This window comes from Ursus maritimus, unplaced genomic scaffold (genome assembly GCF_017311325.1).
Source record: "Ursus maritimus isolate PB19 unplaced genomic scaffold, ASM1731132v1 scaffold_19, whole genome shotgun sequence".
In the NCBI taxonomy this organism is placed as follows: Eukaryota; Metazoa; Chordata; class Mammalia; order Carnivora; family Ursidae; genus Ursus; species Ursus maritimus.
The window spans coordinates 11333410-11349766 of NW_024424341.1; the positions used below are offsets into that span (position 1 = coordinate 11333410).

General features: G+C 49.3%; 1 long non-coding RNA gene across 1 annotated transcript in view; it reads right to left on the reverse strand.

Annotated features, from left to right (window-relative positions):
• Nucleotides 1-15408, reverse strand: part of LOC121103364 — a 16356-nt gene extending 948 nt beyond the window's left edge. The window contains exons 1-3 of the long non-coding RNA XR_005835532.1: nucleotides 15322-15408; nucleotides 12881-12971; nucleotides 11434-11612 (exon numbers count right to left, since the gene is read on the reverse strand). This is a non-coding gene — a long non-coding RNA (uncharacterized LOC121103364). The remainder of the gene's footprint in view (nucleotides 1-11433; nucleotides 11613-12880; nucleotides 12972-15321) is intronic.
• Between the last annotated feature and the right edge of the window lie 949 nt (nucleotides 15409-16357).

Consider the following 16357-nt stretch of genomic DNA (forward strand, 5'->3'; position numbering starts at 1 on the left):
TGGTCGGTCTGAGCAGGGACCAAGGCTGGGAGCCGCGCACGAGTTGAGATCTTCCCTGTTTGTTTCCAAGCACTGACACTTTGTAACAAAGGGCCCAGAAACCTCACTGGAGCCCCTGGCTGCGAACCTAAGATGTACTGAGGAGGGCGGAGACAGGAGCCCTCCCCGGGCTGCATCTGCAGCTCGGTTCCTCGCAAAGAAAGCCCAGCTCCTTGGTGGCACTTGGGGACGCGATGGCTGTCCCAGGGCTGCTGGTGGCAGCTGCCTCCTCCCAGCCCTGGCTCGCTCTCGGGCCTCCTCCTGGCGAAGCCCCTTCTGTTTGCCCCTGTGGGCTAGATCTGGAGTTTCCAAGCCTTCGCTGTCACGGCCTACAGCTCAGCGTCTTCATTTGTCATCAGCAGGACAGGCATGAGACTGACCCCAGATGGTGTCTTCACGGCTGTTTAATGAGCAGATTCACGTAAAGCACATTTGTTTCCCTTACACTGGATGTGAGCGTGTGTCGTGGGGGACGCGGTCCCCGGGTCTGTCGCTAGCCCACATGACCAGGCTCGAGGTGAGCCAGCAAGGTAAAGCGTCAAAGCTGGCGAGATAAAACTAACGAAATGTCTGTGCTCCGCAAGAAAAAGCATCCTTTGTGGGAATCCCAAAGCAAAACCATGGACCGCTTTCAAATGCACTGTGGGTTCTCCCCAGCCACACTCCAGGAGAGGCCTGTCTCCTGAGGGGGGTTACCCGGCAGCCCCCCAGGCCCGACGGCAGGTCAGTCTCTGCAAGCCTGCCTTCGCTGGCCACGCAGGCCCCACCTGCTTCTCCCCAAGAGGAGACAGACCTTCCAGGGGCCCCCTGCGCACCCACCTGGGTGTCCGGCCACCAGCAAGGTGGTCAGGTATTAAGGCCGGGCGCTTATCCTTCCCACAGAAATAATCACCGGGAGCCCCTTTGATTTGCAGGGAAAGCGGGGCTCCCGGCTGTACTCCCTGTCAGGCCGGCCCTTTGAACGGGCTCACTCCATAATTTAGAGTTTGAATCTCGTTTTAAATGGCAGTTAAAAATTGTATGTGGCAGTTCACAATGAAATTTAGCTTGACAGCTTGGACATAAAACTAAAAATAAATGACTTCACATCCAAATAATAAGTAATAACAACGTTAGCCTGCATAAGAATAGCAGGGCTGGATTCAAATACAATATTAATTTTAGGAATATGAGTGACTGGGGAGAGACAGAGGCAAAGAAACAAATCCTTCATATAGCGACGGTCTCCTCTTATCCCCCAGGCAACTAGCTGCCTGGCACCTCGGCCGCACAGCAATTACGTGCTGTAATGGAGCCGGCACAAATAAGCAGAAAGATTTTATTAAACCAAATGAGCAAATCATCTGCGTATTATTGCGATTTGATTGACACTGACAAGTGTCGAGCAGACGCGGATGTGAATATGATAAAGCAGCTTGCAGAAAAGCTCTTGATAATGTTACTCTTGATAAAGTTGCCCGGCCACCCTCTCTGAGTAAATAAAGGGGAGAGGAAGATGACGCATATTAATTCTCCTCGTTGGCAGCCTCCTGGAGGGGCGGGAGGGGGACACCCCCCCAAAAAAAAAGTTGCAATGGGTTCAGCGTATGGCATTTCATATGAATACCAAAATTGCATCTGTGATTCGCACAGACTTTACGATAATATATTAATATTAAAACTAAAGGTCATTCCGCAGAACGGTTAAGCTGCCTGAGCTTCAACCTTTATACCAATAACAGACTCTGGAAAGTAAGTGAGAAATATTTGAATACTCAAAAAAAAATAATATTTTTCTTTTTTTTTTATTTGGGAGGACTGCGGGCTGGCGTTCGCTCAGGTGGCCCCTCACCCACCTGCCTTCTCTGGGGACAATGACAGGGCTACCTGGAGGGTGGCTGCATCTGAGACAGCTGGCGCTGCCGGGGAGGAGAGGTGATTAATTGCCACAGGCCTCGGGCCCTCCGCGCGGCGGCATTGCACTAATGACTCCCTTATGAACGGGCGGCTCGCGGCCCCGACACGGCTCCACGGAGTCAGCACAAAACTCTACGCGGCTGCTCGGGGCGCTCGGAGCAAACGGGCCAGCACCAGGCGGGCTCTGTCTAGGGCGTTTTAAGGGGAGACCCGCCTGAAGGCAGGGGGCCGGCCGCGATGACCTCTGGAGCTCCCTCCAGGGGCTGGTTTGCTCTGTTTCTGTCAGTCGGGCTGGCTGGAACGAGAGTCCTGGCTGGATGGTGGGTGGGCAGGCTCTGAAGTTCTCCCACAAGAGAAGCCTGGAGGAGAAAGCCAGGAATTGGGAGACCTGCCGAACTGAGGGGCCATCCAAGTGGACCCGCGTCCAGAGAAGGGTTTTATTTCTCGCTGTCATGGGCAGATCCACAAGTCTGGCCTCTAAACTCAAGGTGGACAGGGAGCCTGATGGGCTGGAGGCAGGTGACTCAGGCTGGCCAGCTTCCTAAGCGAATCCGTGACCTGGCTGGTTGTGTGAAATTGACCAAGCAGGCGGTATTTACACCGGGGAAATTGGCAAACACTTTACATCAAGGCTCCTTCTCCACCCGCCTGTTTATAGACATTTCAGCAGCAGGTCCCGGACTCCTGGCAAGGTCCTGGGAGGGGGGAGGGGAAGAGTGCACTTTTTACAAGCATCTGGGTTGTTGCCCTGTTTACTGGCATGACCCTATATGGACACAGATCATAGTTAATCTAGCAAATATCTAGTCTTCACAATCGGAATTCGGTGCAAAGCAAGAGGAAGGGGGGAGGCCAAATTAAGTCCAACCTAATACAATAATTCTAACTAATTCTCTAGGCAATTCTCTACCTTTTTTGGGAGAATAACTTGGGCTGATTTCTCAGACTACCGCCTCTCCAGCTGGCTCTGTTCTGAGGCAGCACCTGAGTGAACGGGGTGGGTGATGGCACGTGTCTTGAGGGTCTGCCTCTCTGTGAAGGTGGCCCTTGACCCCTGGCTACTGCTCACCTTGCTGGCATTCTGGTGTTGGAATTAGTGATCTGGGCCCCTTGGCCCGGTCAGCCTCATCTCTGGCAGGTAGACGCCCCTCCCACCTACAACCTTCTGGTGGAGGCAGGCCGGTCAGCTTCTGCCATGGAGTCTCCTTGTCCCTCCTGGATGGGGGGGAAGGCTCCTGGTTGCACCCACGCCATGACAGAATGGAATGGAAGGCCGCTCTGGAAAGCTGTGCTCCTCTGCCAGACCATGTACCACCCACTTCACTGTGCTGTGGCCTAACCCAGGTCTGTGCAGAGGCGGGGATCTGTTTCCAGGGTTCTCGGGGGAGCTGGCGCAGAAATACCTCCCCCATTCCTTTTGGCCACATCTTTCCCTCTCCAGGCCAGAGTATGGAGCAGGGAGATAGAGACACACAGATGCTTTCTTCTCTCTGTGCCTCCCACCTTCCTCCTCCAAAATCTGCCAAGGCCAATTCAATTCCTGCAGCTTAGTGTTTTTCAAACTGTGAGCCATGACCCATTGGTGGGGGATGAAATAAAGTCAGTGCTTCCCAACTAACATTAATCAAAAAGACAAAGAATTTTAAAAGTGAGAAAACTACCACATAAAACAAGGCTAAGAACTGTTCTCTGAAATGGGTTTTGTGTGTGTGTGTGTGTGTGTGTGTGTGTGTGTGTTTGCTAGTTAAAACTGTAAAATGCATTTCTTCCTCTGCATTATGGAAAACACGGTTGAAAGTAACAGTTCTGCATCCTATTCTCTTGTCCCAGAACAACAGACCACACAGGTCAAGGGCCACAGGGGTATGACCTCCACTCTGGGAGACCCCCAGACACTGCTGCTTCCAAGCTTGGCTCTTGATCTGCTAACCAAAGAGACAACCCAGAAAATGTCCCCAGCACAAGCCTGGCTTGCCATGCAAAACCGATTTTGAACGTCAATTCTCTTTTTCTTGTACCTTTTCTGTAAACAATGGTGACCTTTCCTTTTGCCCCAGGTAAGACGGATGCCTCCATCCAGCTTCTCCACGGCATCACATTCAGAAAGGCCAAAGAGAAAAGGGGATTCACGTTGCTAAAGATATTTCTCCTGTTACACGTGGGTTGTCAAAGAGGCTGTTTTGCCAAGCCCCCCCTCGCCCCTCCCACTGGAAATTCCCCTCACCTAGGCAGCCACCCACGGGCAGCCACAGGTCCTGAGCCACATGCGGTCTCAAGATTACTCAGAAAGGACCTGACGCCTGAGGACCTGACGCCTCAGGACTCCTGAGATGCCCACGTGAGCCACGCTTGGCTTCTATGAGCAAGCCTACATGAGATTATGAAAAAGCCAGACGACTTGGAGTCCCCTCCACTGGGACTAGGTTGGCGCGGTCCTTGTGATGGCTCCAGACTGTAAGCTTTAGGAGGCTGGAGAGCACGTCCGCTCTGACAGCATGCGCTCAGTCCCGGCAGTCTCTCTGGGACATGGGGTAGGCCCTTGCTAACATTGTGTGGGGTCAGTGTGGACTTATGTGGGAGATGGGCCCACTGAAGGGCCTTCCATATTTCTTTAAAATATTTTTGTAATGGGGAGAGCCTGGGTGGCTTTTTCGGTTACGCATCCAACTCTTGATTTCGACTCAGGTCATGATCTCAGGGTCACGGAATTGGGCCCCATGTTGTCGAGCTCCTCACTGGGCATGGAGCCTGCTTAAGATTCTCACCCTTTCCCTGTCTCTCCCTTCTCTTCCCCCTATGTATATGTTTATCTATATCTCTGTATATTTATATAAATATATATCTATTTAATGGGTTCCAGGGAACACTGTTAAACGGGGTACTCCAAACACCTCACATCACTGTATTAAGTTAAAAAAACACCTTTTGTGTGTTCTGTTACAGATTTGCTAACAGGCAGAAACCAGGGATGACTTAAGTGATTTCTGCTTTGCCTATTAATCTTGGAATAAAACATTTTTGTTTGCTGTTATTCTAGGGGAGTCCATTGTAAGAGACCATCATTTAAAAAAATTTATGGTTTACAGGGTGATACACCAGAGTGTTACATGCTGTTTGTGTCTTTACACACATACCCCTACCGCTAGTAAAAGTGAGATACACACCCATCAATGTATTTTATGCCCCTCTGTTCCAGAACACACACAACGATAATATCATTCCCTATTTAATTTTAAATACTGGTCGGAGGAAAAACAAACAGGCTATATATTTTTTGGAATAATAGGTCTTTAAATTCTGAGAAATTTCAAGGGATAAAAAAAAAAATCAGTCCGATATATCTTAAATGCGAACGTAAGAACACAGGGAAATGGCAGTTAACAGAATTGGAAACCACAATGCAGGCTATTCTGTGTCTATAAGATATATGTATACTAATCCTTGCTTTCTTTATAGCCCAGTGTAACCAAAACTATTTTGAATGAAGATGATTTTCTCAAGGTACCATTTTGAACAGTTTTTCCATTGCCCATGCTCAGAGCAAACTTTGTAACTGGGCACTCAAGACTCAGAGAAGCCAAACCTAGACTACGTTTCTAGTTTTATGTATTCACTTATCCCGTCATTCCATCAGAACATACTTATTAAACACCAGAATATGAGCTAAAACCTTGGAAAGGCAGACAAGTTCTCTCCCCTCTCAAGGCCCCATACTGGAACGTAGGTTCCAGGAGGAGGAGATGAAGTAGTAAACATGTAGACGAGTAGAGATTGTTGTCTGGGCTATGAAGACCCAGGTGAGGTGATGCAGGACACCTGCTGGGGAGGGAGGGTGAATTTACGTAGAGGTCAGGGAGGGCCCCTGAGGAGGCACTGAGAGCCAGCCGGGTCAAAGGGCCAGATCCAAGCCAGCTTAGGAGGGAAGCACGTGAGCTAGGGAAGGGGCCCTGAGAAGGGAGAAGTGCCCAATAACAGGAGCCAAACCACATAAGGACTTGAAGATCTACCCATTTTATGTTAAGAGCCATTTGAATACAAAGATCATGGTTCCTGGTAGCTTTATTCATAATTGCCAACAAATAGGGAAAAATTCAAATGCTCCACTGCTAATGGATACATAAACATGGCACAACCCTTTAATGATGTACGCTCAGCACTAAAGACAGACAACCACGTGGGTGTGTTGCTGATGCATTATCCCAGGGTAGGAACCAGACTTTGCACCCGTTATCTACGCTGGGTAACAAATCATCCCCAAACCTAGCAGGGGCCAGGAAGGAGTCTTACCCTGTGTCTGAAAGGAACACTGGAAATATTTAAGAAGCAGAACAGATAGTTGCAGAAGTTAGGACTACGTCATCATCTTACTTCTAGAAAGAGAACTTTCTTTTTTTTTTTTTTTTTTAAGATTTTATTTATTTATTCGACAGAGATAGAGACCGCCAGCGAGAGAGGGAACACAAGCAGGAGGAGTGGGAGAGGAAGAAGCAGGCTCATAGCAGAAGAGCCTGATGTGGGGCTCGATCCCAGATCGCCGGGATCACGCCCTGAGCCGAAGGCAGACGCTTAACCGCTGTGCCACCCAGGCGCCCTAGAAAGAGAACTTTCTATCACTCTCCACAAATAAGCCTTATCGGTGGAGCATAGAACCATACAACTCCAAGTGGTGGAGACAGAACCATACAACTCCCAGTACTCATTGGTCACATTACTGGAAGCAAAGTGGTCTACTTTGTCAGATCAGCTGGGAAGAGAATGTCCTGCGACGTGACATAGCCATGATATGCATAAGCCAGCGCAGGACCGATACGATCTACAGCAGCAAATCCATAGCCAGAGCCCCGTGCTGGCTCCCCGCCGACACCTCTGTGACCCCAGACCCTCCAAGCGTCAAAGCCTCAGTGTCCCTCACCTGCACAAGTTGGGGCTGGGACCTAATCTCTCGTGCCCCTTATTATTAGCCATCGTCCTGTGATTTAAGGACATGCCCCTGCTTGTTCCCAGGGAGAGCTGGGGGCTTCCTTAGCCCTTTGAGCACACCCGTGCCTATGTCCCAGGGCCATTCGGATACCACCTTCCTGATTTCTGTCACATCTGCCGGCCACCTGCTCAACTGTTTAATCTTTTCCTTCAAATGAACTTGTTTATAAACTTAAACTTAAGTCTGTTTATTTGAAAAGTAAACTTTATGTCAGGATGATGGACATAAAGGTCCAGAATTTTCCACTAAGGGTGGGAAGGTGGAAATCAGGGAGACTCGTCCATTCGAAGCCAAGTATAAAATAAAATGAAAGCAATTTCTGGTTCAACACCACTAGGGTTGGAGACTTGGACCTACATCTGTGTTTTGTTTTTTTAAGAGGCAAGATTGAAGAGAGGCGTTATAGACCTATTAGCACCCAACTAAGCCATTCTCCTTGCTTCATCTGAAGGCTTCAAAGATCACGGAGAAGGGAACAACTTCGTCCTTTGCTGATTCAGTGCTATTTGATGCTGTATCTGTGTGTTACCGACATGCTGTCAACACTTTGGGAAACGTTCAATTTGACATGCATTATAGTTATTTCAGAGGTGGTTCCCTTGCTTCCCCTGACGGGGCTCCCAGAGACCAGATGGTTTCTGGTTTCTCCATCTCTGCGCCCCTGCCAGACGTTCTCAGTTACTCCTGCAGCGGGCTTGGTGGCTCTGGCACACGTCACGCCCGACGGAGGTGTAAGAGTGAGCAAGGGGGAGAAGGGAGGGCAGCCGTCATCACGGTTGTTGTTACCACGCCAATGAGCTTTGTCTGAAGTTCTGAGGAGGAGAAAGGAGCACACCGAAGGAAGGAGCTGGGCTAAGTATGGTCTGGAGACGATGGAGAGATTTTTGAGCCTCCAAGTGGTTCAAGTCTACGAAACAGAGGGAGCCTGGGTGGCTCAGACGGTTAGGCATCCGACTCCTGATTTTGGCTCAGGTCATGATCTCACCGTCCTGAGACAGAGCCCCGCATCAGGCTCTGTGCTCAGCAGGGAGTCTGCTTGTCCCTCTCCCCCTGCCCCTCCCCCTACTCGTGTACGCATTCCAGCTCTAAAATAAAATCTTTCAGAAGTCTGCAGAACAGTAGTTACACAGAACATGCAAAAGCTGTGAAAATTTTGGAGTTTTTTTAAGTTTAAAGACCTAGGATTTGGGGTTTCTGATTTCTTCCCCTCCCCCATGAAAAATTAGAGCTGTGCCTCCCCTGTAAGGGGACAAACTGAGTAAAGAGGTGCCTTCGAAGGCTGGAAGGTCCACAAACCCGTACAACCATGTTCATCGTCGCCAAAAGGTGGAAACACGAATGACCGCCAACTCATGACTGGCTAAATAAAAAGGCGGCATATCCAAACCGTCCAAAACGGAGCGTAGGCTCCAGCCATACCCAGGAATGAAGCAAGGATGTGTGCTACAGCAGAGCGGGAAACACTGTGCTAAGGGAAAGCCAGACACAAAAGGCCACATATTAGGATTCTATTCATATGGGACATCCAGAACAGGCAGGTTCGTGGAGACAGAAAGCAGATTAGTGGTAGCCAGGGGCTGGGAGGAGGATAGGATGGGGGAGGTGATGCCTAAAGGGCATGGGGTTTTCTTCTGGGGTGATGAGAATGTTCTAGAATTGATGTGGTAGGTGAGGGATACTGCAATAAACCTGCCACACACACACCCCCCTTGGAGGCGTGTAGTTTTCTAAGGCAGCTGGGAGGGCGATGGGTGATGCCTGCTGACGAAGTTTGCTTGGAGCAGTGGCTGCCCATGGGAATCACCTGGGGGGGGGGGGCTCCAGAAACCTCTGATGCCAGACCCACCTGGGCTGCTCGGGGCAGAAGCTCTAGGGGTGTGACTGGCCTGCATGGTTTAAGAATCACTGCAGGTGATTCTCAGAGGCCGCTGAGGCGGAGAAGAGTGGTTCAGAAAGTTCAGAAATAAAGAGGTAAACTCGCCTCAGATGTAGGCCTTCGCTCATCATCAGGTTGGCCCCCTTTTGTCCGGATGACTTTCTATCCCGCAAAACCTACTCCTCCTCTCCCCTTTGTGACCTTTACAAATAGGTCAGCTGCAGGAGAAGCCCCACGCTCCATCGACATCAGCAGTCACGAGGAAAACACAGGTCAAAACCACAAGGAGATACCACTTCACACCCAGGTCACACCCATCAGGCCGGCTAGCATCAAAAAAGGAAAACAACCCCGTTGTCTCGCAGTGATGAATGGATAAAGAAGAACGCAGTATGTCCACACAATGGGGTATTATTCAGCCTTAGAAGGCAGGGGCCTCCTGACCCCGCAGCAACATGGATGAACCCGGAGCCGGAGGACGCTATGCCGAGTGAAATAAGGCAGACACGGAAGGAAGAACACTATGGAATTCCGCGTGTAGGAGATCCCTAGAAGCAGCAGTTTCATTGAGACAGCGTGGACTAGGTTACCAAGGGCCGGGGGAAGGAGCGAATGGAGGGTCATTTGAAGGAGTACAGAGTTTCTGTGCGGGAGGATGCAAGCGTTCTCCAGATGGATGGTGGGATGGTTGCACAACTCTGACAATACACGCACGCCGCTGAGTTGGACACGTACGGATGGTGGAAGTGATCAACTTGGCGTTGTGTATATTTTACCACAGTTAAAACAATGAAGGGGAAAAAAAGCCACAATGGCAGGCACGGAGAGAGCTTTCCATACTTCACAGGGAACAGACCCATTAGAAGCAGTGGAGGGGAAGATCCCACGATTGGGGCACTCGCTCTCTCTGCACTTCGGCTCCCTCATAAACCAAAGGAGGAGAGCATGGTCCACGCGTCCCCGGGTGCGACACAGACTGACCGAAATACATAAAGCACCACGCACGGTAGCTGGTAAACGGTAAGCGCTCGGTAAGCGCTGACACCATCGTGACCCACACGGAGTGTCTACTCTGACTCCACTCTCCGTTCACAAGGTGCGGAGCATTGTGGGGATCATGAAAATGTCCTGGAATTAGTGTGGGGGTTGCACAACCTTGTGAATAAACTACCACTAAATTCACCCTGCAAAACATATGGAAATTATATTTTTTTCACAAGGGCAGGGTGTGTAGTCCTGTGGCTGTCCATACGCAGATACACAATTGTGTGGAGGGCACACACATTCGCTGAGTGGCAAAGTCACGACCACCGAGGCAGAGAAAGGCCTGAGAGCCGCCATCTTGTAAGAGCCCCCACCCCGTGATACCAGTGACCAGCTAGGTCTGGGCTTCCTGGGACTTCAGTCACCTCTGTTCTTTTAGGTTAATGAGAGACCCCATCAGCTCAGAACACCTGTGACAACCTGCTTGGAAGTGGGGCTGGTACCTCCAAGACCACCACAGATGAGGTCATACCTCTTTAGCCACCCGGGGTCAGTGGTGGGGGGTGGGGGACTGCCAATACCTGCCACAGCTGGGCTGGGAGTGTGGTCACATGGGTGGGGAGCCTCCCCCCCAAAGAGGCAGTGAGGAGACCTGAGCATTCAGTATCAGCGGGGTGGTTACACCTGCTCCCTAGCAGACACCGTGCAGGACAGATGTCCTTCGAAGGACAACGCCACAGACGGGGACTGCCATCTCCTGCCCGGAGCAGCCCACACCGAAGTCTTGGGACCAGCCAGATCTGGCTCTTTCATACCATAGTGGGCGGGAAGGGAGAAGTCTGCACCTACCAGAGGTTCAACGAAGGCAAATCCCCCTGGGGAACGGGGCTCAGGCTGAAACAGACTCAGGGTCAGACATCCCAGAGTCCACACTCCGCCCACCCCCTTCCGGAGTCTCACTTACCGCCGGCAACTTTCACACTACCTCCTTCCTGGAAGCTCTCTCCACCGGTCTTTCAGAACAAACCTGCAGGGCCCGAGGGATAGAAGACAGACGGCCACGCACACCCTCACCCAGCCTCGATCTCCTCCCTACTGACCAGGGTGCTAACAACGCTGGCTTTTAAACTGTTGGGAGGAGGCGGTGGGCTAATGCAAATCACTAGGAGAGGGCCAGCAAGCACTAAGCAAATGCTCAGAGCAGCGCCCGCTTCCATGGTAACAATCATGGACGGCACCTGCCTCGGCAGCGCTCTCCCGGGTCGGCGCTTGGTCAGTCCCCACACCTGGCCACTGTTCCACGTGGCATCAGGAAGGCGTTCTCACCTGAGGATCGAGCAGCCCACGCCTGGGACCCGAGAGCGTGGCCCAGCTGAAGGGAGGGTGTGGGAGGCAAGAGAGGAGCTGGTAGCAAAGGGCAGATTCTAAGATTTCTTGAAAGAAACTTGGAGACTCCAGCATGCTAGGAAGGGGCTGGAACAATTTCCTTTTGGGGCCGTGAGAAGACCATTCTGGCCCCTGGCGATCACGTGGCAAGGTGGAACCCTAGCAATACCCACCCACGAATATTTAGGAAAAACATCTAATACACTTTAAGTACCTCAATAAAGCATTTGAACTTAAAAAGGTGAGCACCTGACCCTTACAGATGACTTACCGGCTCTGGGTTCCTTCCGAAAACAAGGAGAAAGGGCAGGAAGGAGCTCCAGCTGAGGGGGTTGGGGGCTCATGGTGTTCAGGCGATTTGTTGAAGGTCAGACAGCCAGAATGATAGCACTGGGCCTCTGGTGCTTGCCCCGGGGAACTTTCCACACAAATTCCTGAGCCTTTTGCGGGCTGGATGGTAGGAAAATTGTCAGAAAACAATTACAGGGAGTGTTTCCATTTGGGACTTACCTTCAGCTCACTGTAACCCCGGCCAGCTAACTTTTCTCTGGGCCTGTTTCCTCATCTGTAAAATGGGGTCAGGGAAGAGGGTCTCAAGGACCCGATTTTGCTCTGGGAATCCAGCAATGATTTGTGAATAGTTTTTCTAATTTCAAAAGCAGTGTAGCCTCTCCTTCCCACCCATGTACTGGAAAGAGAGACGCACCCGTTTTCCAAGCTAAAGCACTTTCTCCTGATACCACTTCGATTTTGCTCTGAAATCAGCTTCCTACTTCTCTGACTCAGGACCCCAAAGTTACGAGTTTTCTAATTCCAATGTCTTAAAGTGTTCGCGAATTCGGTTTAGGAATCAAAGTATGCTTTTGGCTTTAAGACTAAAAGGTTTGAATCTCTGTTTTGTTTTGTTTTTAAGAAAAATGACGGATATCAGCCCTTAGAAAAATCAGCTCACTTCAAGACCTCCATGGCATTATTGCCTTCTTTAATATTGCTGACAGTCTCTTGCAAATGTATCACAAGTTGGCATTTATTAGTCTGAGGCACAAGTAAGGGGCATGTTATTTGATTTGAATAACAGCTCCCAGCTACAGTTTGAGTCCAGAAATATATTAGTCAGAAACAATCTCATTTAATAACACAGAAACTAATAAAAGAAAAGTATTCCAACTGATTCAGAATTGAATTTATGAATATTGCTTTAGCAGGATTAATGATCAAAACCCCAACCTGTTTGTCACGTTATAACTGACTTTTCCATTTAAATGCAAAACCAGAAGTCAATGAGTCCAAAGGATTGTATATTACTTTGAAGAAAACCAGTTCATTTTACATGTAAGCTTCCAAATTGGCAATAAACTTTAATTACAGGGTCAGATAATCAAATTATAATCAAATAGCCTCACATAAAAATCTATGTTTGAAATTAATGAGATACAAGGCTGCCACTTGGTATCATTGAACCTCTGTAACTTACTAACAGACATTTCATTTTCATTCAAAAGTCACCTTAAGGACTTTCTTCTCAATTTCCACTGTGTCGCTTAATTTGATTTAGAAAACATTTCATTCTTAGACCATACCGCCCTTCGGATTTTCATATTCATCTCTGCATTTTCCTCCCTCTCAGTGCGGGGGAGGTCTGTTTTATAATTGACAGTGGGATTTCCAAATTGGCACTCTTGTAAACCTTTCCAACCGTGAGGCGGGTACATATCTACCTGGGTCTGGGAAGAACCTTCAGCCTGGTTCCAGGCGTTATCTGATAGAGGCACATCCACACCACGGGGCTGAGTGGCCCAGGATGTTTTGCTAGAGGAAAAAAAAAATGTGTATAGCTTAAAATTACTTGAATTATTTTGAAATCAACAAATACATTGACAAGTGAATGGCGTTAACACTTAGACGGATGGTCCCCGGCTTATGACGGTTAGACTTCTGATTTTTTTGACTCTTAAGATTTTGCAAAAGCAGCATGCATGCAGTAGAAACTGTACTTAGAATTTTGAGTTTGGGTCTTTTCCCCAGGCTAGCGGTATGTGGTAGGACCCCTTCTCGAGATGCTGGCAGCCCCACCACCGTGAGGGTAAACCACCAACCGATACACCTACGACCACCTGATTTTCACTTGCAGGATGACGTTCGGTAACTCGCATGAGATTTTCAACACTTTATTATAAAATAGGCTCTGGGTGAGATGATTTTGCCCAACTGCAGGCTAGTGTAGGTGTTCTGAGCATGTCCAGGGTAGGCTAGGCTGAGCTACGGCGTTCCGTAGGTGGGGCGTATTACGTGCATTTTCATCTTAGGATGAGTTTATCAGCATGTCACTCCGCTGTAAGTTGGAAAGGTCTGCACCTTCTCCACGGTCTCATTAGATACCAATGAGCAGAATGCTCAGTTTTTTAATGCAGTTAAAATCTTCACATTTTATCTTTATAAACGCTTCCTTGGTCTTCTTCAGGAGCAAGAGCTTTTGTTTGTTTTGTCAGAATGAAGACGAGCCAGAGGCTGGGGCTCCCTCTTGCTGGCAAGCAGGCGAGCGGAAACCAAGTTAAAAGCTGAGAGGTTTAGAGATGAGAATGTAAAATGGACACTTCTGTCACTGACATGCTTTCTTCTCCTAAATGTTAGATTTTTCTCAAGCTTTTCCAGATTACACAATATATGGGGCACACAGCATCTGACAGAGTCGCCAGAGTAAAGGAAATTTTTAGTATAAGTATAACCCAAAGATTGCATGAGATATACTTATACTAAAAAAAAAATTATTCCTTGTTTATCCGAAATTTGAATTTAACTGGACATCCTGTATTTTTATTTGCTAAAGCTGGCAATCCCAGTCCGAAATAATAGCAATAATAAACGCACCTTGGAGTGTTCAGAGCTTGGCGCCTTCTGAAACATTAAAGGATTTCAATGGTGATTCCCTCAACATTTCCCAAGCTTTCCTGAACATACAGTCACAAGTTCTTTAAAACTACAGATACCCAGGCCCATGCCGGAACTGCTGACTTAGTAAGTTCAGGGTTTGGCCTGGGAGTTTGGATTTTGACATGTTTCCCAGGTGATTCTTGGCATCAGCCAACTTTGGAAAACCCTGTAAATATCTCTTGTCACTACATGTCTGAGAAGCAGTGGTGGATGGAGTATGGGAGTTAAGCCAAAATTATTAACCTTCATTTCCAGCTGGGGAAGTTGTGGCCCAGAAAGAGTATGGGGAGTTGCTCAGCTGTATTCAGGATCTTAGACCTATTGAAATGTCAGCCTCAAACTATTTTATTTCACTGTTGCATGAAGTGAAAGGCCAACCGGCTCGGAGATGCATGGGTAGAAGGTATGTGACCGTGTAAGTTATTTCTGTTGGTGTAATTAGGTCTTTGCTGTTTTTGTCTGGCACGCTCAAGGGTCCCACTGTGAACTCGGAAAGTGTGGGGTAGCGATCACTTCTGCCTGCGGTTTATCCGTAATAAGGAGATCCTCGCAAGCCTTCCCGGTGGTGTTGCCACTGAGAGCAAAAACAGATGAATTGAAACCTGGGAGAAGTCCCACCCATCAGAGGCATGCCCTCAGTGTGGGGGTGGAGGGGGAGTGCCAGGCAGGTGAGCAGCGCGGCCTGGCAGGTGCTCCCCTGGTGGGCCCCCCAGGGACACGGAAGCTGCTGGCCCACATTCCGGGGCAGGTAGGAGAGCACCATTTCCGCCTGAACCAGCGCCTGAGCCTCACCCACATTCTCAGCATGACACATGTGCAGCAAAGGGAAACTGCTAGGATGTCAAGGTGATGAGAACATTCAATAAAAACACAGAGGCCCTGGGGTGTCCGCCCACGCGCCCGTGCTCGTCGCGGCCACCGCCCGGGCAGGCACCTGGGGTGGAAGTCAACCACTCATCTCCTCCTAAGAGCAGTGTGAATCAGACAGAGAAGAGTAAGGTCTGCTTTCTCCTGCTCCTGGCTCCCCGTGCCACCTCCCCTTTTTTTTGGGGGGGGGGGGGCTCTTCTTGCTCCCTAAGGACTAAGCCCCTCTTCTGCCACATGGATGAGTCGCCTGAAAGGCAGGGCTCCAGCCCATCCCCATCCACTACCCCGAAGCCCGTGACCTTGGTTGGGCGACCCTTGTCTCTACATCACCTTCCACCCAGAGGTGACATCAGGCTCTTACCTTCTGGGGTTCTCTGCTACATTCTTTCCTTTTTCTCGTGACTGATGAGAGAGAGTCCATTAGGCACCCCCTTAAGATCAAAGACACACAATTTAGTTTCTCCTTTTCAGCTGAAGCTGGTTATTTCTGCCTCCTCTCTTTCCAAAATTAACCCCCGAGTGACTTTGGCTGTGCAGTCCTCGGGTAAGATCCGTTTTTCACCATCCTTCCAGTCGTTTCCACCCCATACGAACCCAACAACTGGAGGGATCAGACGGAAGAATGTTTCAATTCCAAAGAAAATGATCTGCAAGTCTCCCCTAAGCCAGTATATTGATTCCTTAGCTCACACCTCACATTTGAGAGGTGCCAGGATTTTTTTTTTCTCAAAGTCCTAATGAATATAATTGTCTCCAGAGGAGTCCAACCTTATAAAACATGCAGGGTGAGGCAAAGCATCTGTGAACACAAACGGTGGATAGGATGTGCAAGAAGGAAAAGTAAACGAGGGGCACCTTTAATCCTGGCCAGTGGTGAGGTATGGGTGACGAGGACTAGCTTTAGCCTCTCTCCCTTCATCTGCCCAGCTTGTGGTAATGCTCTGTGGGCTAAATCCTTACTGGGTCCCAAACATGTCTGGCTGCCTGTGTTCCAGAGGCGTTCCAGTCTGAATCACCTACGAGGTAAAGGGTGTAACCGCAAAGGTCCCCTTCACACACCCGTCGCCACCACGCTGAACTTCTGAAGTGGCCAACAGGGCTCCTCCAGGTAGATGTTGGTTCCGATGTGACGTGAAGTCCTAGGGGATCAACCCTGGACGGCAATATGAGGCATTGTCTCGGAGGCCTCCCTGGGATGTGCCCTGTGACCCAGAACTTCCATGGCCAGAGGTTCATCTGAAGGAATGTCATCTGTACAGAGCTTTTAATTGTGAAAAATGGGGATCCTGGCGTGGGGTAAATAAATTACGGTTCATTCCTATGAAAGCATACTTGGCAGCCATTCAAAATCACGTGGAAGAATATGCAGTGACTTGGAAGAATGTTCGTGTCCTGTG